This window comes from Cryptomeria japonica, chromosome 5 (genome assembly GCF_030272615.1).
Source record: "Cryptomeria japonica chromosome 5, Sugi_1.0, whole genome shotgun sequence".
NCBI lineage: Eukaryota > Viridiplantae > Streptophyta > Pinopsida > Cupressales > Cupressaceae > Cryptomeria > Cryptomeria japonica.
In genome coordinates this window covers 252,809,104-252,835,879 of record NC_081409.1, presented here as the reverse complement: position 1 = coordinate 252,835,879, position 26,776 = coordinate 252,809,104, and positions in this window count along the sequence as shown.

The window sequence follows — 26,776 nt, the reverse complement described above, 5'->3', positions numbered from 1 at the left end:
ACCTTTACCTCTTGGCAATCTTCTTGCCAGTAGAGCTTCAATTTCATCTTGCTCCTATTCCTCAGAGAGAAGATCGTCACTCTCATGGGAATGACCAGTTCTGCTAGTAGAGCTACTACCAATTTCTTTCCTTCTCCCTATGGGTGCATGCATCATGGATGCTTTGAAAGTAGCATCAATCTTTGGTATGTTGTTGTCATAATTGCTCAATTCAAAAGCGGTCAACTTACCAATCAGTGAGTCAAGAGTTACACTAACTGTTCCCAAGGATCTAAGTTCCTACATAGCAGAAACCCTTATGGCATATTATGGTAGCAGAGTTCTCAGTATTTTGCTAACCACATCATCCTCATTGATTTTTCCTCCTGCACTTTTAATGGAGTTTACTACATCCTTTATCCTCTTACTGTATTGCTCTATGTTTTCACTTTCCTGCATTCTCATCTCATCATATTTTCCTCTCAAGTTGTCTACTTTGGCCTTTTGAACATGGGGATCTCCCCCATAGACTGTCTTCAGCTTATTCCATATCTAAAAAGTTGTTTTCAAATCTTGTACTTCAGCAAATTCATTATCTAAAAGAGTGCTAACAATCAAATCCATAGCAGCAGTATTATCTTGCCTTTCCTTTATTTGGTCTGGAGTAAGAGTCCCTGAAGGTTCATTGTATTCTATGATCACATGGTTCTAGTAGTGTTCACCTAGAGATCTTAGATAAAGTTTCATTCTTCCACACCATAAGGTGTAGTTCTCCTTTGAGAACTTAGGGCCCTCCTTACGCATCATCTTGGATCTCTCCCTAAGCCGGTTAAGCTTCTTTTGATTCTAGGGACCTATATGCTTTGATACTAATTGTTAGTCCTAACTGATGCTGAGAGGGGAGGGGTGAATCAACACTTAATGAAAATTTCACAATTTAACTTTTATCTTAAATCTTCATTCATCTAAGATCCAACAATATACTTAATCACTAAAGTAAAATATGCAAGCATGAAAAGTTGACAGTGACACCAAGGAGTTATCTCATGGAAACCCAATAGGGAGAAAACCACGGTGTGAGTAGGAACTCACAAAATTTGCACTCTTCTGGAGTATGCCCGGTTAAGAGCCATGCCTATTAGGAGATTACAAAGACATTGTTAGGTGCCACCCAGTTAAGGGATTTTGATCAAGGCCAGTTAGTACCTTTACCTTGTTAAAGGTAGCCTGGTTAGAGGACTTAGAACATCAATTAAGATGTTACCCGGTTAAGGGATTTTACAATAGGGACCTATTAAAGTCCACCCAGTTAAGGGATTTATGTTGCAATTGTTAGAAAGCAATAGATGGATGATCTGTTGAATTAGCTACTAATAGCTTGATCAGATCTCAATATGCATTCCACTCAATACACACCAGTTGTGTCTTCTCTGCACAGCACCCATTTCTTTCTTACACCTTCGACTATTCACTCAGTCGGTCACCTATCCCTCGGCACTGCACTCTGCCAGTCCTTTGACCTTTGGCTCTACACTCTGTCGGTCCTCTGTCCTTCGGCTTTGCACTCAATCGGTTCTTTGTCCTTCGGCTCTACACTCAGCCGGTTCTCTGTCTGTCGACTCTACACTTAGTTGATCTACCTCACACACACACTCAATTATGCTAACACCTCTTAGCACTTCCTCTCACTCTGCTCTTCACCTTGGATCACCTTCAACAAGATTTCCTTGTTTCAAATTTCACGATCAAAACTTTCTAAAAGAGCTCAAGAACTCTTTATATATTTTCTGTCGACACCTTTAGGCATATCCTCAATCAAATGACTCAAGGATTCCAGAAGATTCCAATTTCAAAATCTCCCACTTTTTCTTTGCGCACCTTACAACAATTTTGCCAAGTGTTCAACCAACTCTGCCATCGCATCTCCAAAAGATAGAAACTTCTAAATCATGTCCAGCTAAATAAATGTGAATCAGAGAATCCACATGTAATCATGCTTGACTGCATGATAACTAAAAGTTAACCTTACCAACAAATGTTTTGGCTTAGACACAAGCTTACCAATTCATCCTTTGCCACCGCACCTGAATAACTAATCACTGCTTTGAGATTTATGGTGATCACCTGTCTTCCTTCTGTCATACTGGTGTACCTGTATGCAATAGCACTTCTTATATTATTGGTTTATCTTTTGATTGCCAGTTTGTTGTGCTAACACCAAGTGTCTTCCCCTATTTACCAGTGAGTTACCGGTTGGTTAGAGCAAACAAGTTTTCTTGTCTGAGTCACCTTTTGTGACTTCACCAACACCAAAGTGACCGATCTTCCTGAATGATAGATCAGTTGACTTACTTTATCTTTCCTTGAGCTGAAATACCCTTTGATAATTCATTATTGCTTACTGAAAAGCGACACCACTTTACCTATACCACTTCACCGGTTAGTATTGGACATCAATGACAAACCTTAGCACATATATCAGTTTTCTAGATTGACCGGTTTTTTCAATGGCAACAATCCAACAAAAAGCACCATAAATCGTGATCCAAAATTAGCAAAGTGTGTTATGTTGTGGCTTCATGGGAGAGAAAGAAGGAACATGGATTCCACAAGCTAGAAAGTTGTGTTATGTTAGGTGATCCATGTTAAAAGTAAGAGTCAAAATAGTCTATAAAGTTGTGTCACACTAGTTTCACTCATCTTGCTAAAATGTCATTTGGTTTTAGGAGTTAAGAATCTTGTATAAGAGTTAGATCTCGTTTCAAGCATTCAACAACCTGCATAAGACATGTAATTGAAAAATGACATGCCTAGTTTAGGAAATCATTCATGAAAATATCTCGTTTATGACTTTAGGTCTGGTTTCAAGCATGTACACCCCATATAAGAAATGCAAAATAAATGTGTCTAGTTTTGGGAATGAAGCATCTCATATAAGAGTTAGGTCTGGTTTCAATAATGTACACGTTGTATAAGACATGTAATTAGGACAACCAAGCAAGGAAATATGCAAGGAAATCTACAACTTGAATTGAAAAAATATGGTACAAGGAGGCCATGATGTATTCCCCCCCTTAAGATGTCAACATAGCCCTATGTTGAGGTCTCAAGGAAGATAGAAACAAGGATACACACCCTCATCACCAATGAGATATCCTTTAGGCAACAATGTGCATATGTCCAAGCTAAAGAGGAATGACTCTTATAAGCAAAGATAGTTGTAAAAGAGACATCTTGCAACAAGTATAAAAGGTTCCTTTTGAGGGATAAAAGGAGGAAGAGATCTTTACCTAAAGACATCCACCTCCAAAAAAAGAGGGTATTTTTGATAAAGTTAATATCTTTGAAAAGGAAAAGGAAAAATAAGAATAGACAACTTCTCCAATGTTTAGGAAGAAGTAGATTTTTAGTGAAGGATTGAACACTTTCACTAAGGAGAGATTATTCATAAGAGATGCATCATTTCAAACAAAGAATAGGTCCTAACCAAGGAATACACATGTACTCACATGAATGATAATTCTATGCAAGAAATGACATCAAATTGTGAAAGATGCAACTCAACGAAGGAAAGGTGAATCTTTGGAAGAGAGGAGAATTGAAATATTATTCTTTCCCCCCAAGCATGGAGACAAGGACATAAAAGAGAGATCATTTATAAAAGAAACACTCTTCTAAAATAATGAAAAAGATCCTCATCGAGGATTCATTTTATTACAAGAGGGATGAGATCCTCAACAAGGATATGCACGTCTACAGTATAGAAGGGTTCATTATAAAAGATACAATTCAATAAAGAGAAGGATTTGATGAATGATTATAGATTTTCAACACTAAGGAAGAGATCCGAATTAAGGATATGCACTTATAAGGAAAGGATAATTGTAGTGTCCCTCCTAGACTTGCATTTTGATTTATGCATCGGTAGACTTATTCAGACATGTGATTGATGCTTTGATGATTACTTATGACTCTATTCTTACCTCTGATGATACTGATGGTCCTAGATACCTTATGTGGACATATGCTATTTGATGATTCATGTGGGTGATTGATACATTTTAGACTATTGATTATGGACCTATATTTGATTGTTTATATGTGCTCAATATTCATGATGGATCATATTGCTTATGGGATTTTGATGATATCTTGGCTATGCTAACCCTATTTTGTGATCATGATTATTGATTTGATATTATGGTGTATGTGATTGTCTTCTAGTGTATTCATGATTAGAGATGATGTCATATCACTCACGAGCATCATATGACGTTGCGATTCTCTATCACTTGTCTGACCATTTATGATGTATATGTATTGTATATATATTGTATTATGCTTTAGTGGTGGATGCAGGTTTGCAAGTACTGAACATCGACTCCACCTGGTCTCACCTGACCATTTATGATGTATATGTATTGTATATATGTTGTTTTGTGTTTTAGTGGTGGATGCAGGTTTGTAGGTACTGAACATCGACTCCACCTGGACTCACATGTTTGAGTGCATCCTATCTACTGGAAATTTGGAGGGATTTATTATGTGTTGCATTGATGTTTGTCATTGATGTCAACACTAGCTTCTTTAGTTATCTACCGAGTTCCGGTAGAGTGGTTGGACTTTGATGATGATTAGGAGATTTGTCTTCGGTATGTTCTGATTGGTGGAATTGGTTTGTTTCGATCATTCATGTTATTTAGATGTGTTTCACATTCAGCTGGTTTGAGATTTGGTGATCCAGAAGCTATCATATGTTCTAGTAAGCCTCTTGGTTACCGGTAAGGGTTTTACCAACAGAGATTTGTTGAAGATCTTTTGATGGATTCAATAAGTGGTGTTGGTGCGAATTCTAGAAGGTTCTCGCGATGTTGATGGTTATCATGTTCATGTTCCAATTGATCGGTGGTGTTGCATTTGGCTTATGGTGACCTATTTTAGGTCCGAACTTAATGCTATTATGTTAGGTTATGGACCAGTTTATGTAACCTGTTGGTGGATGCTCTGTTGGTTCCCAAACAGGTTTACACTGCGAGAGGCAGAAACTAGTTTGATTCTTCAAATATGCATGGAGAAGCCAACTCCAACTATCAATATCCTTCAGACTTGGACCAACTGTGACAAGGATCTGCAAGACCCGGGAGGGTTATCCCTTAGCAAATTTGTGATCTCTACACCACACTCACGAATTATGCTAAAACAAAGCAAATAATCTCATACACGGGCTCAACAATAGGGAGAATTCTCAAGAATGGAAAATTCTTCAGTGATCCTCAACCTTATCTGGAGCATGAGATAGTAGGACACCTCAAACATACATAAAAACTTGGAAATATGTCTTGATTTTAATGATTTATGACAAACCATAAGTGAAACAGACAAGAAATTGATAACCTAATGACATCTGCTAGCATATATCAATGCCTTACTCCATTGCGCTCTGAGTTTCTGAAATATCACTGAAACTTGATAGAAATTCATCTAATAGTTGATTAAATCTTAAACGATGCTGCATTACAATATCATTTTATTTGCAATTTCTTACCCAAACTACTTATCAAATCCTAGTACAAGCTTTATCCCTATGTAATCTCATTCAAGTATTTCAGTTAACCCCTTGGGTTAAAGAATGAAATGAAAAATTACATACATCATAACAATGCAACGAGCAAATGAAACCCTTGATTCCATTTACCCAAAAGAAAATAAAATTGTAATAGGAGAGTAAGGATTTGAAATTATATTTGTATTAACTTCAAAAGCTATCTTCTATCAAATAACCAAATACATTTTATTTACAAGAGAACCCATTTGAAATTTGAAACTGATGATTGTCTTCTATTTTGCTCTAAAAAATGACATTACAATTCTCTTCTATTTACTCATGACTTCTCAAAACTGGAACCTAATGCTATAGACCTGACCTACACAAGAGACCCTATTCAGAGATTTTAGAACCCTTTCTAATGGCCTTTATTTCCCTTTTATAGAAAAAAAAAAGGGAGCAACAAGCTTCAGGCCAAGAGACATATGTCATCAGAATGATTAAACATACCTAAAGTTTGTTACAAAGATATTCCATTCGAGGAAAGTTATAACCAACATCAAAATCTGCAACCACTTCTTTAATATTCTTCATGCATTTTACCACCCTTGCTATTGTTCTAGTTCAAAAAAAAAAACTGCCACTAGAAGGCAAAAACTGTTCAACCAAACAGTTATATCAAAGTTTACAATCCTTATTCCTCATTCAAATATGTCTTACTTCATTCATTGTATTCTTCATCAGATGGGCATTCCTAACTCATGGCCTCATAAACTTTTTCTTTGTATGGAGTGTACTTAACAACTACTTGATTTTCCTCTCTTTCAAAAGATTCAAAAAATGTCCCTGTGGCAATTATTTTGTCCATGCTATCAATGTTCAGCCCTTCTCAAATTAACTCTACTCGGGTGCTGATGACTCTCTCTACCTCCTCATTCCAAAATTATGGAGGCTTTGATTCAGAGGTACCTGGTCCTCTCAAACAAATAATCAAAAACTAAAAGGATTCAATCAACTATGGGTTTCAACCTACAAGGTTTTGTAACCTCCTTGCTTCACTATGCTTCACCAAGGTACTCAAAATTGGTTCCCAACTTCAAAGGTTCAATCCTACACATTATAGGGTCTCATTGTGCCCTATTAAACATGTCTCAATAGGTTATACTCACCTATTCAATTGGTTTATTCATAAACCCTTTACCCGGCTAACTGGACAAGCCAACTCCTAGTAGCCCTATTCAGCGGGTAATTGACACTTTTCTCCAACATTTTCCAAAACACTTGACAAACAATTTAAATTTTTTGATACCCTTTTCTAAGTTATTCAACATATGTAAAAAATCAAATATTGTTCCATTTTACCAACTACACGGACCAATGCCCTGCTACTGCACATTTAGGCCTAATTAGGCCACTTTTACAAAGGAACCCCTTCAATAACTTCACTTATAAGTCCCAAATCTCAAAAAAGTATTGAGTTAGGATGCAAATCAAAATATTTTCAAGTTTATTTACTCCTATGTTCTCTTTTGATACCCTATCCACAAAACCCTCCTTAAAATGGCTTAAAAACTAGGGCCTCCTTGTTCAAACCCCAAAACTCACTTCCAAACCTTGCCACTTGGTATTCACCATGAATTTACCATCCCCTAATACTTTTTCACATAAAAACACTACCACCTTAAGGTATATCTTCTACTGCTACAAGTTAGCCACCATTCCAAGGCTCTCAACTCCACCAAACTCATGGGATGTCCCTGCAACTTTCAATCTCCTTGCACATTTTATGTTAGGATCATATGATACATTTTATAATAGGTCCATTCCATGAGAATCAGGAAGTCATTCATAGAATGGACTGAGTTCCATGGTTGAAACCCAAACTGTGTTAAGAAACTATCCAAAACCCTACACCTAGTCAGTAATAAAATGATAAATCAGATTATTCAAACCCTCAAGATCACTTCTAAGATCATAAAAATGCTTAAACTCAATTCCTACTTCATCAATGATGATTATTCAATCTAATCCAACAAAAGTGCTTACAAACATCACAAGAAATTGCAAGAAATTTAAACTTTTTATTGCAGTCTATACAATTCCATATAGTAGCATCTAACCAAACCAAAATGCAATTAAAAGGCTTTATAATAACTTTTCCTAACCTCCCAAACTGATTCCCAATCAGTTGGATGTGATTAAACACCAAAACAAGCAATTTTCCTTCTAAAAACTCCTAACCGTTGGAATTCAAAGTTTTGAATTTCCAGCTTATTAAAACTTATGCTAACTGATTCAAAACCATTGATGGATCTTATAAATGGATCTATTAACATTATTTAACCCTCCTATACTCCTCCTAGACCCTTTCCAATCCATTACATTGTATATCCCAATTACAAGCATAATTTGGTCTTATGGTCCTTTTAGGACCATTAGGACTTTTGACTCTTATATTGAAATTATCAACATTACATGCCATTATTGGCTTCAATATGTCATAATTGACTCCTTGAAATCCATCTTTGGTCCTGCTAGTCTTCATATCTTTAGTTTGCCTTTGAGGTGCTCCTGCACCTCACTCCCCAACAAAGAAAAATCTCTTGTCCCAAGAGATAAATGGCTGGCTCCTCCTACCATGAATCCTTCTTGAAGGCCACTGCTTGTCTTTCCATAGCCACTCTCCATGTTTTATGTTCCTTCTTCTACAACCTACATGCATCTTATCATAAATATTAGTATCAAAAAGTATATGTTGGTGTCCTTATCTAGGACCTTGTTCTTGCAACTCTCCTTGCCTTCCTATGTCACTATTCTGATTCGTTTTCCTTTGCAAATTCAGAGGTTGGACGACATGTCTCTACTCTACCATAAGGAAATCAATGTCCCCTACCTTTATATTTTCTAAGTCCCAACTTTTCTACTCTTTAGGACTGTTATTTACCTCCCTTTGCCGCAACTTTTCATGATTCACCCAACCGGTATCCTCTTCCTTATTACCTTGCATACACAGCTGGAGTTTCTCCCAAAATAGATCACAACATCATCTTTCTTATTACCACAAGGCAAAGGTGTGAGGTTAAACTTTTTACCTTCTTTGTGCACCAAATAGCTATTGTTAAATCCATCATGAAGTGTCCTCCTCATATGCTGCCAAGGTCTCCCTAGGATAATGTGCCCACATGTCATAGGAATAACATCACAAAGAACCCTACCCTGATATGGTCCAATGGAAAATTCAACATATGCCTTCTCATTAACCACCATATTTTGACCATGACTAGCCCATGTTGCATGATAAGAACTAGGATGTGAAAATTTCTTCAAGCCCAACTTATCTACGATATAATATGAAACTAGATTGTCATGTGAGCCAAAGTCAATAATCAACTTGCATATTTTACCTTTGATCAAAAATTGTGTTTTAAAGATAGATACCTGATGTGATGCTTGTTGTTGCAACTTGCCCATTCTGATCATGAGGAAATCTCCTTCCAACACAGGACCTGCTTGAAGTGGTTCCTTGTCTTCTTTCTGCTCCTCTTCTTGTTTCAAGTTTACCCTTTTATCTCTGCCTTTATCTGATTGTTCCCACTTAGGACATTTAAATGAAGGATGCCCCACTTCATTACAATTAAAGCATCTGCCTCTGAATACATTTGTGCCTCTACCACTTCCAAATCTGCCTCCTCCTCTATAGCCACCTCTTGATTCTTGCATGATCTCTTTGCCTTTCTCCTTATCACTCTGGTTGTCTTGATTAGGCTTGCTGCCTCTTCCTCTATTTGTACCTCCTCTACCACCACCACCTTGCCTCTCTTGCTTCCTCTTTACCTTCTCTTCAACCCTTATTTCTAGTTGAAAACACTCTCCCAAGTTCCTAGGTATTTGTAACCCAATCTCATCTTGAAGATTATATCTCAACCCATTAATGTATCTTGCTACCTTCTCATCCTCATCCTCTAATCCTCCTCTAATACTAAGCTTGTGGAATTGATCAATGTAGGACATTACATCCATGTCTTTCTGCTTCAAGTTTTGTCTCATCTTCTTCACATGTATAGTATAATTTGAGGGAAGGAATTGCTCCCTTATCATAGTCTTCATTCTACTCCAAGAGGTGATCTTGGTCAAACCCCTAGCCACTCTCTCATCCTAAATACTATACCACCATGTCAATTTTGTGCCTCTCAACTTAGTCTTTGCAAACTTTACTTTCTTCTCCTCACCCATGTCCTCATACTCAAAGTAATTCTCTAGGGCATCCAACCACCCCAATACCTCTTCACTATCCATCTTGCCATGATAGTTAGGCAAATCAATGGTTGTCTTACTTCCACCACCTTGTACTACCTTCAATAACCTCACCATCCTTCTCTCTTCAGGGTCTAGTTCCCCTTCTCCATTTCATTCATTCTAATTCTCATATGCTCCTTCATTTGCTTCAGCATCTTCTTCCTCATTCTCTCTTTGTGGCCCTCTTCTAGATCCTCTCTCCAAGGCTTCCAACCTTGCCTGCATTTCTACATTCTCCCTTCTCATTTGTCTCATCTATCTATCCCTTTCTGCTTCTTGTTCTCTCCTTTCTCTCCTTTCTCTCCTTTCCATCTCCAAGGTTTCTTTCAACTCTTGGTTCTCCCTGGCCATTTGTTGTTTAGGAGGCATCTTGTCTATACCCCAACTCACTACACAACTTCTCCCTCTTCCTTACTTCCCACAAGAACATACTAGTGGCTCTGATACCACTATTATGTAGAGGTATCTAGCCCTCTCAAACAAATAATCAGAAACTAAAAGGATTCAATCAACTATGGGTTTCAACCTACAAGGTTTTGTAACCTCCTTGCTTCACTATGCTTCACCAAGGTACTCAAACTTGGTTCCAAAATTCAAAGGTTAAATCCTACACATTCTAGGGTCTCATTATGCCCTATTAAACATTTCCCAATAGGTTATACTCATCTATTCAATTGGTTCATTCATAAACCCTTTACCCGGCTAACTGGACAAGCCAACTCCTAGTATCCCTGTTCAACAGGTAATTGAAACTTTTCTCCAACTTTTTCCAAAACACTTGACAAAAAATTTACATTTCCTAAAACCCTTTTGGCAGTTATTCAACATATGTAAAAATTAGATATTATTCCTTTTGACCAACTGCACAGACTCAAACTTATTAAAACTTATGCTTACTGATTCAAAACCATTTATGGATCTTATAAATAGATCTATTAACATTATTTAACCCTCCTAGACTCCTCCTAGACCCTTGCCAATCCATTACATTGTATATCCCAATTACAAGCATAATTTGGCCCTATGGTCCTTTTAGGACCATTAGGACTTTTGACTCTTATATTGAAATTATCAACATTACATGCCATTATTGGCTTCAATATGTCATAATTGACTCCTTGAACTCCATCTTTGGTCTTGCTAGTCTTCATATCTTCAGTTTATCTTTGAGGTGCTCCTGCAACAAGCTTAACTACCCCATTTTCATCCTCAATATCAGGTAGAAGTGTTTCACTCAACTCACTAAGATTTCTCATCAGCTCCCTTATCTTTCTTTCTATATTCTCTAGCAAAATTCGGGCCTCCTGCATTGAGTTTACCAACCAATAAGTTGGTTGGAGTGTAGGTGGCCTCTCAGCATGATATTTGGAATCCATGGACATTATTATAAGCTCATTTCCCCTTTGCAACCACTTTCTGAATAAGGGAACCACCATCTCCTTATCTTTAGCAAATTTTTGAATAGCATCAAATAATAAAGAATACAAAGAATGAATACTATTGAGTCAACTATCAACTTTTTCATTTTAATGAGTTAGCATTGAGATAACTATCTCCTTTTGTTGACAAGCTGACTTATCTCCTGATTCCTTCAACTTATTTTCTAATTCAATAATCCTCTCCAACAATTGGGCTTTAGTTGGATCAGTAGATCTAGTAGATTCAGTCTCGTCGTCATCATATGGTACCTATGATATATTGGGGATATCAACATTGCTGCCAGGTTGAACTACTTCTTCTTCATGGGTAAGAGGCAAAGATCTGGATGTTGATGGTGTCGATGTTCATATAAGTGTAGAAGAGGATAATCTTATCTTTCCTTGCTCAAGAAGTTGCACTTTGGTTTGCAACTCTACACACCTCTGTTGAACTGCATTATAATCATTGAAAAGCTTGTCAAACTTTCTTATTAGCTCTGCTTTTTCCAAGGCTTCCCTCTTTGTAGTCTCGTGAGCTAGTTTGGCGACATCAACTTTCAACTTTGTAGCTTCCACACTTGATGTGTCAGATTCTCTTTTTATAATAAAGCCTCCTTTTAAGTTGGGATTTATGTCACTAATGTTAGGCTTTCTAGGTCCTTCCTCTAATTCCCATATTGCCAAGGTTGCATAATCATCTACAAAATCCGATCCTTTTAATGCCAACATTTCTTCTTCCTTTGAACCTAATTGTTGGGCCTTTGATTTCCTAATTGCATCAAAGGCCACTGCATCTGCTATATCCCATTCTGGTAAAATTAAGACTCCAGCTTGATTTACTTTCATGCTGCCCTCATCTACAGTAATTTCCTGAACTCTCCCATCATCTCATCCTCATCTTCTTCCTGATTTTCATGCTTAGACCTATCTGGCCTCTAAGCTTTTCTCTCGGCACTTCTATTCTTAAATTCTCCTATTTTCATTTTCCATATTAATTGCAAAAAGGTCGGGCTTCTCACAAAAGCATAATCTTTAAGAAATTTATCACATGCCTCATTCCTCACATCCCTAAAAGCTCTACCCTGAATATCCAAGGGAGTGAGGACCAACCCCAAACTAGGAGGCACAAGAGGAATGCCAATTTGTATCTCTACACTCGTTACTATGAAAGTATCTTCCTCTATTTGTTCTTCAACCCACCTTGAAGGTGAATAGGGCACATGTGGTGGTGAAGAACTTCTATCTAAATCTTCAAGATCAATGATCTTGACTCCTTTAAAAGGCTTAACTTGCGCCTTTGGGGGAGGCTCTGGCTTCATTATCTTTTTACCTTTTCTCCTCACCAATTCTTCACTGTTTTTGCTACTCTCTTCTTCACCACTTGTTTCTTCTCTTACCCTCTTTTGAGAGGGCTCATAAATAGGTCTTTCATCTTCTAGGCCATATGTTCTTTGAGGTAGAGGAGGTCCTAGGCCTGGCTGCTGCATCCTCATTTGATGAATCAAGGTTGATTTCTCTGATGTGATGGGCGTTAGATGTTGTACATCTCTTCTTTCAACTTGTCGACTATGGACTTCTTCAAGTTTGTCCCTCTTCTCCTTTAATGCAAGAATCAATTCATCAAAATTGTTCATATCAAAATCAACTTTAGCCCAAAATGGAGTGAATTTTTTTGTTGGATCATAGCTTGGATCCATTTTCTAAACTATAGCCCATAGCTTCTTAAAAGCTATCAATTTTTCTTTCCTCCAATCCTGAGTCATGAAATCAAAATCATTTCTTATTATATCCTTAGGGAAATTGTGCTCATGGGGAAATAGCCCTCCTTTTATTCTTGCCCTGAATATGATATAAAACCCCTTTGGGTCACTATTTCTAGTTGTGCTAACTCCCAAATGATATGGTGCAAAACACTTGTTGAAATGCTCATATCCTTTTTTTAAAATCACAAAATAGGGAATGACAATATAATAACAATGCTAACAGGATAAGGGATGAAAAAACCCAATTGTGCTCAATCTTCAGAAGTGGCAACCTTTCCTTATGCCTTGCAAAATCATGCAGTTCCTTGGGGATCCTTGGTGGGTTCACTATCAATATTTGCCTTAACCTAGAAGAAAATTTGTTATCAAACCTCAGAAAGCTAGCCTCTTGTATGTCCCAAGACATATCCATGCTCCAAAGCTGCACTGGAATTTCATTATTGTCAATTGTTCTTTTGAGGTTCATAGTTCCTTCAAAGTAATCTACATTCTGATACAAGAACATGTGCATGAGAAAGGAGTACCAGTAGAGATGAGTGCCAGACACTTCATTCTTAACATCTTGCAACCCCTATGAATCTTCTCTTCAAGGTATGGGGTGAAGTAAAAAATCACTGTATAATTTGGACATTGAATTTGCATAGCCATATACATGAAGTTGGGAGGCATAACTGTAATTAGATTGAACCCCAAGACTTGACATGGAGAGAAAAAGGTAGCATGAAAATAAGGAGAAAAAGCACCAATGGGAAAAGGATCCTCTGAACTAGGGCCAATGTAGTATGTTGTCTCTCCTGCCTTCACCAAATGAATTGGAAAAAAGATAGTTCTAATGAAACCTTTCATTCTATAATACTTTGCCTTCAATTCATCTAAATCTACTTGTATCAGGTTAGAAAATGGTTCATACAAGTCAAAGATCTCCTGGAATTCCTCTCTCCTAATTGTTAGCAGAATCTCTCCTTCATTTCCCCTTATAACCCTTGAGATAGGGTCATATCTGTCTACAACAGCCTTGAGAAGGTCAACATCCATGAACACATTTGACACCACTAATTTCCCTGTCATATTGCTAGACACTTGAGAATGGGGATTGTAATTTCCTTTGTCTATACCATAATTTGAACATATCTATCCCACTCATTGGTACCCTAGCATCCACCAAGTGGTATGCTTTATCAGTCAACCCTTCTCCTAGGGTTTTACCATGAACAAGTTTTTGCCCTGGGTACTTATCGTTAGTCGAGGGATTTAATTGGTGAAGAAAATCATCAAAAATATTTATCTTCAAATATTTAGTCAGCCCTAAATGTTTTCACGAGGGAGTCATCTTACTAGACTAGGGTTTCTATCACTTAACCACAAGAGGAAAAGAAAACTAGGATTTGACACAAGAACCTCAAGAAAATACAGAATCATGCGAATTCTTATCAAATTCTGAACCCTAGAACAATTCGTGAGGTTTTCCCTACAATTACTCACACAATTCACACTTCAATCATTCAAGGAACATAGAAGGGGTGTTTAGCAACTTACTGCTTTGCAAATACCAGGTGAACCGCAATCTTGCACTGCAAGAACCTGTCTCAATCTTCTTCAGCTTTGGGGATACCTTCTGAATCACTATGAATCACTTTATGAATTGAAAATAGCTCTGAGAATTCTTTTTTTATTGTTTTGGAATGAAATGCCACTATCTCATCCGCCATTACTACTCGCGTGAGTGAAAAAACTGCTCAAACTTGTATTTGAAATAACTTTAAAACTGAACCATCGATCATCTTCCATAATGGCTCATCGTACTATTATCTTTAGTCAATCTGAAATTGAGCATCACATGTGGCAAATGGGTCCACCCAAAGTATGACATGGCATAGCCAACTCACCGCTTACTTCACCTTGGTCAACGACCCCACCATTGGCTTTTCCTAACCCTCCTTGCACACGTGGAATCATCTCATGATGTCGTGGTCCATAATCCCCTTGCATATCTTGATCGCGGGGTTATGAGGGTCATTAGATCAGTTCACTATTTACCTATCAGCCACAACAACCGCCTTCTGAAGTCCCTTAATAGTCGAGCAACTTTTTTGTAGAAACTAAAACATCTTTGTCCATTACAAGCACGTGCAGATTGATGAACCATTAGTAGTTTGAACTTTACTTGTTGGGAACTGGCAACAACAAATGTTACAAAGGTTTAACTATTGGCTTAAGCTTCCCGCCTTGGACACATGGCATCATCTCGTGATGCCATGGTCTTTAACCACCACGCACCTTCGATCGTAAGGGAGAGCGGGCTATAGGATCTGCTCGCGGTTTAACTGCCAATTGAAATATTAAAACATTAGACTTAGGAAAATATAATAGGCGTTGGCTAAAATATTAAACAGGACCCACCTAGGATAATATAGGTAATGCAAAATTATAATAGGCTTAGGATTTTTCCACAAGATTTAATTACAAAAGCATAAAACCCTAAACCCTAAACCCCAAAAGTAGGAACAAAGAATAAAATTAATCCAGAATGACAAGGATTTTGACTAAGGCATGAAAAAAAATTGTCTAGTGATTTTTAGGACCATCATGCTCCCGATGCGTTACCAGTTGGATTTATTGTTTGGTTAATGTTGTTTCTATCTTAGGCCAACTTGTGTTATCATTGGTTTGTGGGTTTATGTAATAGATTTATTGTATTATCTTTTAGGTGGCTGACCTAATTGTTTAGGTCCCGAGTTGGTATAAATATGATGTAAGATCTCTTTTGTAGATCGTGGTCGTGGGTTATGGGATTATCTATGTGTGAATAAAGTTGTAATCATATGCAGAGGTTTTGGTAAATCATAGGTGATCGAATTAGGTTTGTGTTAGAGGTTTAAGACCTCTGGCATTGAGCTTAATGGGAATTGTACTCAGGCATAGGAGATGCTATTCTAGCAATTCAATCTTCATTCTGGATTGTAGTCCGAAGTTTTCTGTAGTCAGTGAGACTACTTTTGTGATGAGCAGTGCGCTCTAGGTTGTTGGCCTTCCTACTTGTGTAGGCCCCTTATTGTAATATTTATTCATCTGATTAGTGGATAGATATTGTGGGTCTCCAATCCCACCGTGGTTTTTCCTCATTGATTTTTTCCACGTATAAATATGTGGTGTTATGGTGTTCATCTATGTGGTTGCATTATTACTTGTTGTTATCTTCTTTTATGTTTACTGATTGTTGATTTGTTGTGTTAATCAGGTTAAAATTAATCATTCCAACAGAACATTGATTCACCCCCCCCCCCTCTCAGTGTTCTTGGATCCCAACAATTGGTATCAGAGGCTGGTGCCTCAGAGTAAGACTAACAGCTTGAGGAAGATCCTGTATTCAAAATATATGGAGATGAGTTTGAGTAAGGAACTTCAAGGTGCACTTGAAGACTATGATGTTGAAAGATTGAGGAACATGAAGTTGCAACATGAGCTGAGATCTGTGAAGGAATTCATCTTCACTATGTAGGAGAGGTTGTCATTTCCACAAGCTAAAAGGAAAGAACTCTGTGATCAATTACAAAATTAGGATGATGAAGAGAAGAATAATTTGAAGGAACTATGTCAAAAGTTGAGTTAGGAAAATGGTGTCATGAAGAATGAAATTCAAGCCCTAACTATGAGGATGTCTAACGAGATTGAAGATCGGAAGAATAATGAAGAAAATCTTGCTAAATCTCTGAAAGACAGATATGAAGAATGCATTAGGTTGGCATATGAGAATGATATATTAAGAACTAAATTGGTACAATCACAAAACAATGAGCAAGAGTTGGAAAGAATGGTGATAGTCCTAAGAGGTGATCTGGATTTTGTAAATGAGTACAAAGATAATTTCAAGGTCAGTTCTACAAAGCTTGATGAATTATTGAAGAATCAAAGGGATGGTAGAGACATTAGAGGTCTTGAATTTGAGCATGGAGAAAGCTTTGGTATTGCAAATCAAGATGACACATCCAGTCAAAAGAACAATCAGGAGAGTTCACCAGTCAACCAAAATCTGAGGTCATTGGTAAGGCAACCCAATGCACATAAATTTAATGGTAGATGTTTTGTTTGTAATAAGTTTGGTCATATGGAAAGTCAATGCAAAAAATATAGCCAATCAGAATAATAATTCAAGTACAGATTAGTGTTCCAATTACAAAAAGTATGGTCATAGGACAACAGATTGTAGAATGAATGTGAAATGTCATGCATGTGGAAAGTTTGGGCATATGGCTAATCAATATAGGTCAAGGAATAATCATGGTTACAACAAGGCAATTCAAAAGAACAATGTCACTTGTTATGGATGCAACAAAGTAGGACACATTGCTAAATTTTGTAGAAGCAAGAACCTACCGGAAGGGAATGACAGATCTAATGAGAAGGGAAAGAAAAAGGTTGATAATATTCAGAAGGAGCATGAGAAGAAGTGGGTTATGAAGTTTGAGGATCAATCAGTTGAAGCATATACTCCAGTTAGTGTTAGACACAATGTGCCATTGAGAGGGGGGTTGAATCAATGGTTTACAAACTTTTAACTTTTCTATTCTATGTGTATATACTAGTTAACAGATTTAATAGAAAATAGACTTACCAGTTGGATGGGAGACCAACACAAATGAAATCACACAAGAAAGGGACATCACAAAACACCAGATGTATGAGGAAAACCCAAGATGGGAAAAATCTTGGTGAGAAATGTTGTTGGAGACCTTCTACTCCAATCCAGCCTCACAATGAAAATTTGATTACAATGTTTAGGGCACCAACTCAAGGAGCACCAACCCCTGAATTAGGGCACCAACCCCTGATTTAGGGCACCAACCCAAGGAGCATCAACCCCTACATCGAGCAACAACTCAGTGAACTGCAATGAACATATATCAAGTACAAAAGTAGTATCCTTGTTACAAAAGAACTTTTTAACCCTTATGCAAATCTCTCCATTGGTTCTCTTCTCTCCAATTCTCTATCGGTTCTCTGCTCACCCTCTCACTGCTGCAAATTTATCTCCTATTGCAACTCACCCTCTACTACTACCATACTGGTTAGATCTCTTCTTCTTCTTTGGTGGTTATGTTTTCTACTGGTTCTCTATTCTCTTTGCCACATTACTGCTTGCCATCACTGGCCTTCTTCACTCAGTCAGTCTTCTATAATTTGATTAATGTCGGTCTTTAGCTTACCGATTCTCTTACTGACTCTCACTGTGCTCTCCTCTTTTCTGCAATCCTCTTTGCCTCTTCTCTGTTGGTTCAGTCACCACCGGTGTGCCCCTCTCTCCGACTCAATGGCAAACTACTGGTTCTCTCTCTGTTATCGGTTGAACACTTCAACCTTGTTCTTCCTTATACTTAATCTCTTCTTCTCCTTCTTTGTGAGCACTTGACTGATTTCACTTCTTCAGTAGCAATAAACTCTCATTCAACAATAGCTCTTCATCGATTTTGGCTTGCATATTTATAGCCTGATTTTCCTACCAAAAGCCAATTTGAAGTTCAGGCAGTTAGGGTTTCTTCAACCGACCAAATCTTCATCAAATCTAATACGATCTACCTTAGATGGCTCACCTACTTTGGAAGGATAAATCATCACGTTTTTTTCATTTGTCCAATGCATGTTTGCTAAAAATAGCAAACCTAACCCTAATTTTTGGCTGAAACCAGTCGACACATTTATGATCCAGTTGTTTCTTGTTTGAGGTCATCCTGCAATCTAATTTCATGCTTTTATCATGACACCAACAACCATATGATCTTCCTCTGTCGTCCATCCTTCATCGAGCCACAAAAACCTACAGTCAGTCCGTGATTTTTCAATCACAATAAATGTCTACCTATCACACCTACCATGGCTTAACGATGCACACACTGACATCTGCCTTTTTGCCAACTGGCATCCACCTGTCAAAAATGTCAGCAATCAACCCACCAACATTGAGTTGGTTCATGCCCATTCATTCAACAAAAAACCATACCGGTTCAAGCCATTATCGGTATATTCAACATGCTATGAACATTTGTTCTTACCGGTAACAAAAACTACTCCGACAACTCACCTTAGCCTCTGGTATACTACTTCAACCTTGACCTCTGATGTTTGTGATATTCTAATCATTCTTTTCTTTCATCACAAACAACCTCCAACATGACCACAACAATCTTTACTCACTCATTGGTAGTCACTTTACCATTCTTCTGCCTTGTCTTCCTACTGGTCTGTATAGACAACTTATTTATTTTCATCTTCTGTACACACCCTGGTGATAAGAGTTTCATTCCTTATACAAGCAATTAGTGTGCACAAACCTATCAAGAGGTGTGACAAACACCACTCAGCCTTCATCCTCTTATCTGGTAACATCTTCCATCCATTCTTCATCATCATGCTTCAACCTCACTTTACATTATCATCCAGTACTTGCTACATCAAGATCCTATGTTATTAACTTCATCTGACAGCTATATATTTCTCCTCATTAGCCTTCTGCAATCTGCATCCGGTGACTACTCTTTCATCAGCATATCCTACTCCACCAGTGTCACACCCTTACTGGCTAAACTTATATAGGTTTAACACACCACACACGGGTCAACATTGTTCCCTAATGATAGCTTTGTCCAATGCCTATACACTAGTTAGCATCAACTATATACCAGGTACTGATCTCTTCTCTCCCATGATCATCTTGCCAATTGGCAACAATTAAATTCCAACACCATACTTGCTGGTCATCATACCATACCGGTCTCCAATACTTGTCTTCAACACAAGTCAACACTAACTTGTCTACCGATGACCATCAATGACATCACAATGTTGGTTGACATCAATGTCAGTAATGTCAACACTCTCTCATACTGGTTGCATCCTTCTATACCGGTTGACATCAATAACAACACAATGCCAATAGTTACTCAACTGGCAGAGCAAAATGTTCTTGTGCCTGCAAGAAACTCATCCGGTAACTAAGGCATTTGCCTTGGGGGAGGCAAATTGATGACAAATCTTGCATTACCCTTGGTAGTGGTCTAAAAGCTTGTCTCAGATTTTGGAGAAGTTGGTTTGAAGGTTAACCGGCAAACATTTGTTAGATCTTGGATTTGGTTTGGTTCACCGATAAGTCACTTTATGAGTTATGGTTTGGTCATACATCTATAGTTAAGTATTTCAGAATCTTTGGTAGTGAATTGGAAAGTTTGATTCTAGATGTGGTGAAGGAATATTTCTTGGTTATTCAAATGAAAGGAAAGCATATAGATGTTATAACAATAGATTGCAGAGAATTGTGAAGAGTGCTAATATAAAGGTGGATGAGTAGTACAGAGGTCAAATCAGAACTTATGAGAGGGAACTGGAAGTGGAAATGATTATAATTGACCCGAACAGAATGTTGAACCAGTTTCCCCGACAGTATCAGAAAATTCAACACTAACTAAAGATCAGAGCAGAGGAATAGAAAGTCAGAAGACTCCTAGGTATGTAAGTTTGAATCATTCAGAAGATCAGATCATTGGAGATAAGAGAAAAGGAGCGATGATACGAAGAAGGTTGGTAGCTGAAGAGGTATGCTTAATTTCTCAATTTGAACGGGCATCAGTAGATGAATCATGTAAGGATGAGTGTTGGATAAAAGCTATGGAAGAGGAATTGGATCAGATAGAAAATGACAACACATGGGGTTTTAGGAATAAATTGAATGAAGATGGTCAAGTTGTGAGGAACAAGGCTATATTGGTTTGCAAAGGATATTCTCAGAAGGAAGGAATTAATTATGTTGAATATTTTTCTCTGGTAGCTAGGATTTTTTAGGTATGGTTTATGTTTTATGATGACTTTACACTATGTGCATATACAGATGCAGATTGGGCTGGAGATATAGATTACCGAAAAAGCACATTTGATGGAGCTTTCTTTCTTGGAAAGAAACTTGTTTCATGGATCAGCAAGAAACAATCATGTACTTCTTTATCTACTGCTAAAGCTGATTATGTTGATGTTGCTACTATTTGTACACAAGTTCTATAGATGAAGTAAAGGTTGAAAGATATAAGGGTAGATCGTAATGAACCAGTAGTTGTTCACTATGATAACTCGGCTACTATTGACATATCAAAGAATCTGGTATTTCATTCTAAGCCAAAGCACTTATCAATCAAGTATAAATTTTTGAAGGAAAAGGTGGAAGCAAATGAAGTCAGATTGGTTTATGTGAACACTAAAGAGAAGATTGCAGATATCTTCACTAAACCTTTCCCCAAGGAATCATTTGAGTACTTTAGAGACAGATTGGGGGTCTCTTCCCCTCTAGTTGAGACTTAAGTGATCGTGATTGGCATCAGTTCAATATTCATTATCAAAACTATTATTCATTCTGGATTGATGAGATGGTGCTACTACTTAGAGGGAGTAGTCAACTATGTGGTTCAGAGGATCTATGGTTTTTCTTTGATGTTTATGTCAGATTTCTAGCATTGATGTCAAAGGGGGGGAGATATACATGTGAAAAATAGATTTTAACAGAGACATCAGTCAAAGGGGGAGGAACAAAATTTCAAATTGGTTGTATCCCACTGGGGGAGTTTGGTTCAGGTCTATGGATGGTTAATTGGTATAGAGAATTGTTTCTAAATTTCATTGATATATCATTTGTGGGAGATTGTTGGATGTCTTCCATTGGGGGAGACTTGTTTGGCACTTCTTGGCACTAGGATGTTTTTCACATCTAGTGTTGCCACCAATATCAAAGGGGGAGATTGTTGGCAATTTGGAGGAATTGATTATGTGTTGCATTGATGTTTTTCATTGATGTCAACAATAGCTTCTTTGGTTATCTACTAGGTTCCGACAGAGTGGTATGACTTTGATGTTGATCAGGAGATTTGTCTCTGATATCTTCTGATTGGTGGAATTGGTTTGGTTCAGTCATTCATGTTATTTAGATGCATGTCACATTCAGTTGGTTCAAAGGAGTTGAGAAATACAACCCCACAATAGCCTAAAGATCTTCTGCAAGCCGAATAACCTATTACAAGGAGAAGCAATGAAGCAAAATCTAAAGAACATACAAAAACACAGAAAAGTATTCTCAAAATATGAGAGCTCCAATTCACCAAAAATGTATTGTGAAAAGACAATACAATGAAAAGAAAAATTAACCTCTAATAGGTCAAGAAACCCTAGGCTTGCACATAATAATCAATTAAAATAATTAATTATATGCACCTAATGTTAGCTTAAGTGTAAAAAGATAATTGGAAACTTAAAGAATTAAACAAATATTGTTTAATTAATCAAGTAAAGACCCAATTACTCTAACACCCCCCCTTAAGCTAGACTTAGGGAGAAGCTAAAACCTAGAACAACTACTGAAAGCATGAAAGATGGGTCCCAGCAACAAGGCCTGATCGGGTACCCAAATACAATGAAATCTCTATGAAACGGAGACAAAGGAGAAAACCCAGTGGGAAAAAACTCCTCTCCAAAAAGAGATAAAAGAACATGCTGAAAGAAGAAGAAGAAGGAAGGAAGGCCTCATAAAGACCCCTCAAGGACAACTTCCTTCACCCCAAGCATAGAGTGCAACTGAAGATAGCATGACGATGCAAAAGGTTTCGTGAAGATGTCTGCAACCTGCTCAGAAGTGGGAATGTACTCCAGAATGAGAACACCATCCCGAATCAACTGACGGATGAAATGCATGTGAAGCTCAATGTGCTTCATCCGTTGATGCTCTATCGGGTTGCAGGAAATATGAATAGCACTCTAATTGTCACACCAAAGAATAGTGGGACTATCAGGAGGAAAACCAAACTCAGTCATCAACTGTCGAAGCCATAAGATCTCCTGACTAGCGAGCACAGTAGCTCGGTACTCAGCCTCTGTAGATGATAATGTATGAGCAGTCTACTTCTTGCAAGACCATGTGATAGGACCAGAGCCAAGATAGAAAACAAAGCCAGAAGTAGACTTCCGATCAGTGACATCACCAGCCCAATCTGAGTCAGTGTAGCCAACAATGTGAGGTTCCCCTGATGTGTAATGAATGCCATGAGAACTAGTGCCCTAAATGTACCTCAAAATACGTTTGGCAGCTTGCCAATGACTCTCATGAGGATCATGGGAGAATCAAGAGACAAGACCAACCGCAAAGGAAATATCAGGACGGGTGTGAGTCAGGTACAACAAACTACCAACCAACTGCCTATAAAGTATAGAATCGACTGAAGGAGTGGGACAAGCTATAGTCAAAACAACCCCTGACTGAAATGGAGTGGGAGTAGGCTTGCAATCAAGCATGCCAAAGCATTGAAGCATGTCAAGAGCATACTTCTACTGGTAGAGAGAGATCCCATCAGAAGACTGAATCACCTGAAGACCAAGGAAATAGTGCAACAGACCGAGATCTGTCATCTCAAACTGATCCATCAAGTCACGCTGAATATGCTGAATCATAGATGATGAGCTACCCGTGATGAGAAGATCATCAACATATAGCACAAGAATCAAGATGTCACCCTCAAGAAGCTGAATGTAGACGGTGTGATCAGAATGACTGCAGGAGAACCCAATGGAGAGCAAGAAAGAGTCCATCTTCTCATACCAAGCCCGAGGGGCCTGTTTGAGACCATACAATGAACGCCAAAGTCTACAAACCAAAGAACTATCCTACACAAATCCCTGAGGTTGTTCCATGTAGATTTCCTCTTGTAGATCCCCATGCAAGAAGGCACTCTTCACATCTATCTGAAAAAATAGGCCAATGTCGAGAAGCTGCAAGAGATAGTACAAAGCGAATGGAATTCATCTTGGCAACAAGGGCAAATGTCTCAGAGTAATCAATACCCTCAACCTGTGAAAAACCCTTCGCAACAAGACATGATTTATACTTATCAATGGAACCATCAGCATCATATTTAGTGTGATACAACCAGCGACACCTAACCATCTTTTTGCCCTTAGCAAGAGGACAGAGATCCCATGTATGATTCCTCATCAAAGAAGAATACTCCTCTTCCATAAAACAATCCCACTCAGGGCGACCTATCGCCTCTGAAAACTTCTGAGGATCATCTAAAATAGCATGACTCAAAAGACTAGAACCCACAGTATGAGAATGAGTGCAACGAGTATCTAAAGGAACACCAGCCATAGGACCTGTCGCTGCAACAGTAAGGCGAGCCCACTTGGGCATCTGAGGTGGAGCAAGTGGAGGTGGGGATGGTGGGGGTGGGGTTGGTGGATCATCAGCACCATCATCAGAATCATCCTCAAAAAGATCCTGAAGAGGTGCAGTTATCGAAGTAGGCAGAGGAGTAGACACTGGAGTTGGGGTATCCACTATGGGAAGACGCTCATCAAACTAAACATCCCATCGAACAGGACCTCTCTGGAATTAGGATCAAACAACCTGTATGCCTTAACATCCTCACAGTAGCCAACAAAAATGAGTGGTCGGCTCTTCCACTCCATGGCTTTCCTCTGAGCATCAGGAATAAAGGCCCATGCCTCACTACCAAATACTCAAAAAAAGGAAACATCAGGCTTGTCATGAAACCAAGCCTCCTCAGGAGTCATATGTTGAATAGCCTTGTGAGGCATCCGATTTTGAATATAGTTGGCATAATTGATTGCCTCGGCCCAAAAAGATGAATCCATGGACCTAGACTGAATCATACAATTCACCATCTCCCGTAAAGTTTTATTCTTGCATTCAGCAACACCATTCTGTTGAGGGGTGTAGGGAACAATAAACTGATACTGCAAACCATGCTCAGTGCAAAAATCTTTGAAAGCTTGATTCACATACTCCCCCCCATTATCTGTATGTATCCATAGAATAGAACAGCCAGACTTCTTCTCTACATATGTCTTGAAGATTCGAAAGGAATCAAAGACATCAAACTTGTACTTAAGAAAGTACACCCATGTGCGTCTGGAGAAGTCATCAATAAAAGTGAGTACATACTTGGCCCCTGAAAAAGAAGGAGTGGGAAATGACATAAGGTCACTGTGAATCAACTCCAAGGGTGCAAAAACTTACTCACTGAATCTGCATGTGCTATGAGAGATGAACCTGTACCCGAGGAGGGCTCAAATTCATCAAATCTATAGAGACGAGATGCAGAATCCACACTACCAGAAGCCACAACCAAATCAGGGTCATGGAGGTCCTGAATAACCACATCATGTGGTGAGAACTCAACTGTCTTACCAGAGCCAGAGTGGAAAATCTGATAAATGGATAGGAGGTTCGTCGAGATGTCAGGGACAACCAGAACATCCTATAGAGTACCCCCATCTAAAGAGATAGAACCTGAACCCAAGACAGAAAGTTGAACTGAGTCACCCACTGCAATCTATGAAATACCACAAGAGGTAAGAGAAGTAACCAACTGCTGAGTGTGTGTCATATGGTGAGAAGCACTAGAATCTAGAATCCATGTGGACCCATAGGTCAAAGCTCTAGCAGTGAGAGCATGACCTTTCCCTATGGAAGGAGAAGACGCCTAAGGTGAGGAAATGTGATGCTGCTGCATGGCTTCCTCTAAAGCCTCTAATCATTTCCAACACCTAGAAACTAGATGTCCGTCCTTGCCACAAAAACTGCAAGTGTCTGATGATTTCTTCTTAGTCTTGGAGGAAGACTCATCGGACTGTGAAGATTTCCCTTGTTTGGGAGGAAATGGTTTTGAATCAGACTTAGGAGCAAGCTTGGAGGAATTCTCACTACCTACAGAAGGCTTTTTCAGCTTTAGTTTCTGCTTCTGTTTCTCCTTCTCCTTAGAGGATTGAGCAACCAATGCTTTTTTCTTGGAGGTTGAAAGCGTATCCAGCTGAGAAAGATGAGACTGCTCACGAGACAATCACTCACAAAAGACATCAAAGCTAGGCATGGTGAAATTAGTACCCAAACCATCCATGGTGGAGTATAAAGCAGAGGCAAAAAACTGAAAGTGACCCCGAAGCTTCGAAAGAATCAAATGAATGCACTCTGTATCAGTCTTGTTCTTTCCACATCCCTGAACAATAGATCTAGTAGTCTTGAATTTGTTTAAAAAATCCTCAATAGTGGGAAAGGAATCAGGTAACAAAGAAGTCAACTCTGCCTCAATCTGTAATGCCCAAATCTCATTGACCCTCCCGAAGAGAGAATCAAACTTCAACCACATATCCCGAGGAGTAAGCAACTCATCAAGGTGAAACAGAAGACTTTCAGAGACATGCAAAGAGATCAAACCCATGGCCTCATCCAGCTTGTTCCAATACATAAGAATCTCATAAGGATGCTCTAGGTCTGGCTGAACCTCATCCAAAGAAGCCCACAACCCTCATGACCTGAGAAGCCTCATGATGCGGGGCTTCCAGGTGTGATAGTTGTGTGAAGTCAACAACTCAACTGAAGGATCTACCATGAGAACAAAGAAAACTCTGCACCTGCACCTGCTTGTTGGTTGTTTTTATTATGTGATCTTTCAGAATAGATAGAAGATGCAGAAGGGTTTGTTTGTTTTGAGAGTTTAGGTGTTCTTGATTTCTAATATAAATGATAGAAAGGGAGAAAAAAAACCCCCCCACAATAGAGAAACCCAAACCCTAGTACATAGTAATGAGAAGGAAGTAGTGCATAAGCAAAAAAACTTCAAACTAATATCTCATGTACCTGGTGAAAATTCTGAGAAAAAAGATCACAAATCTGAATAGAGCATGCTGAGAGATTTCCAACGCCTATTCATTTTCAAAAAATGGAGTTTGTT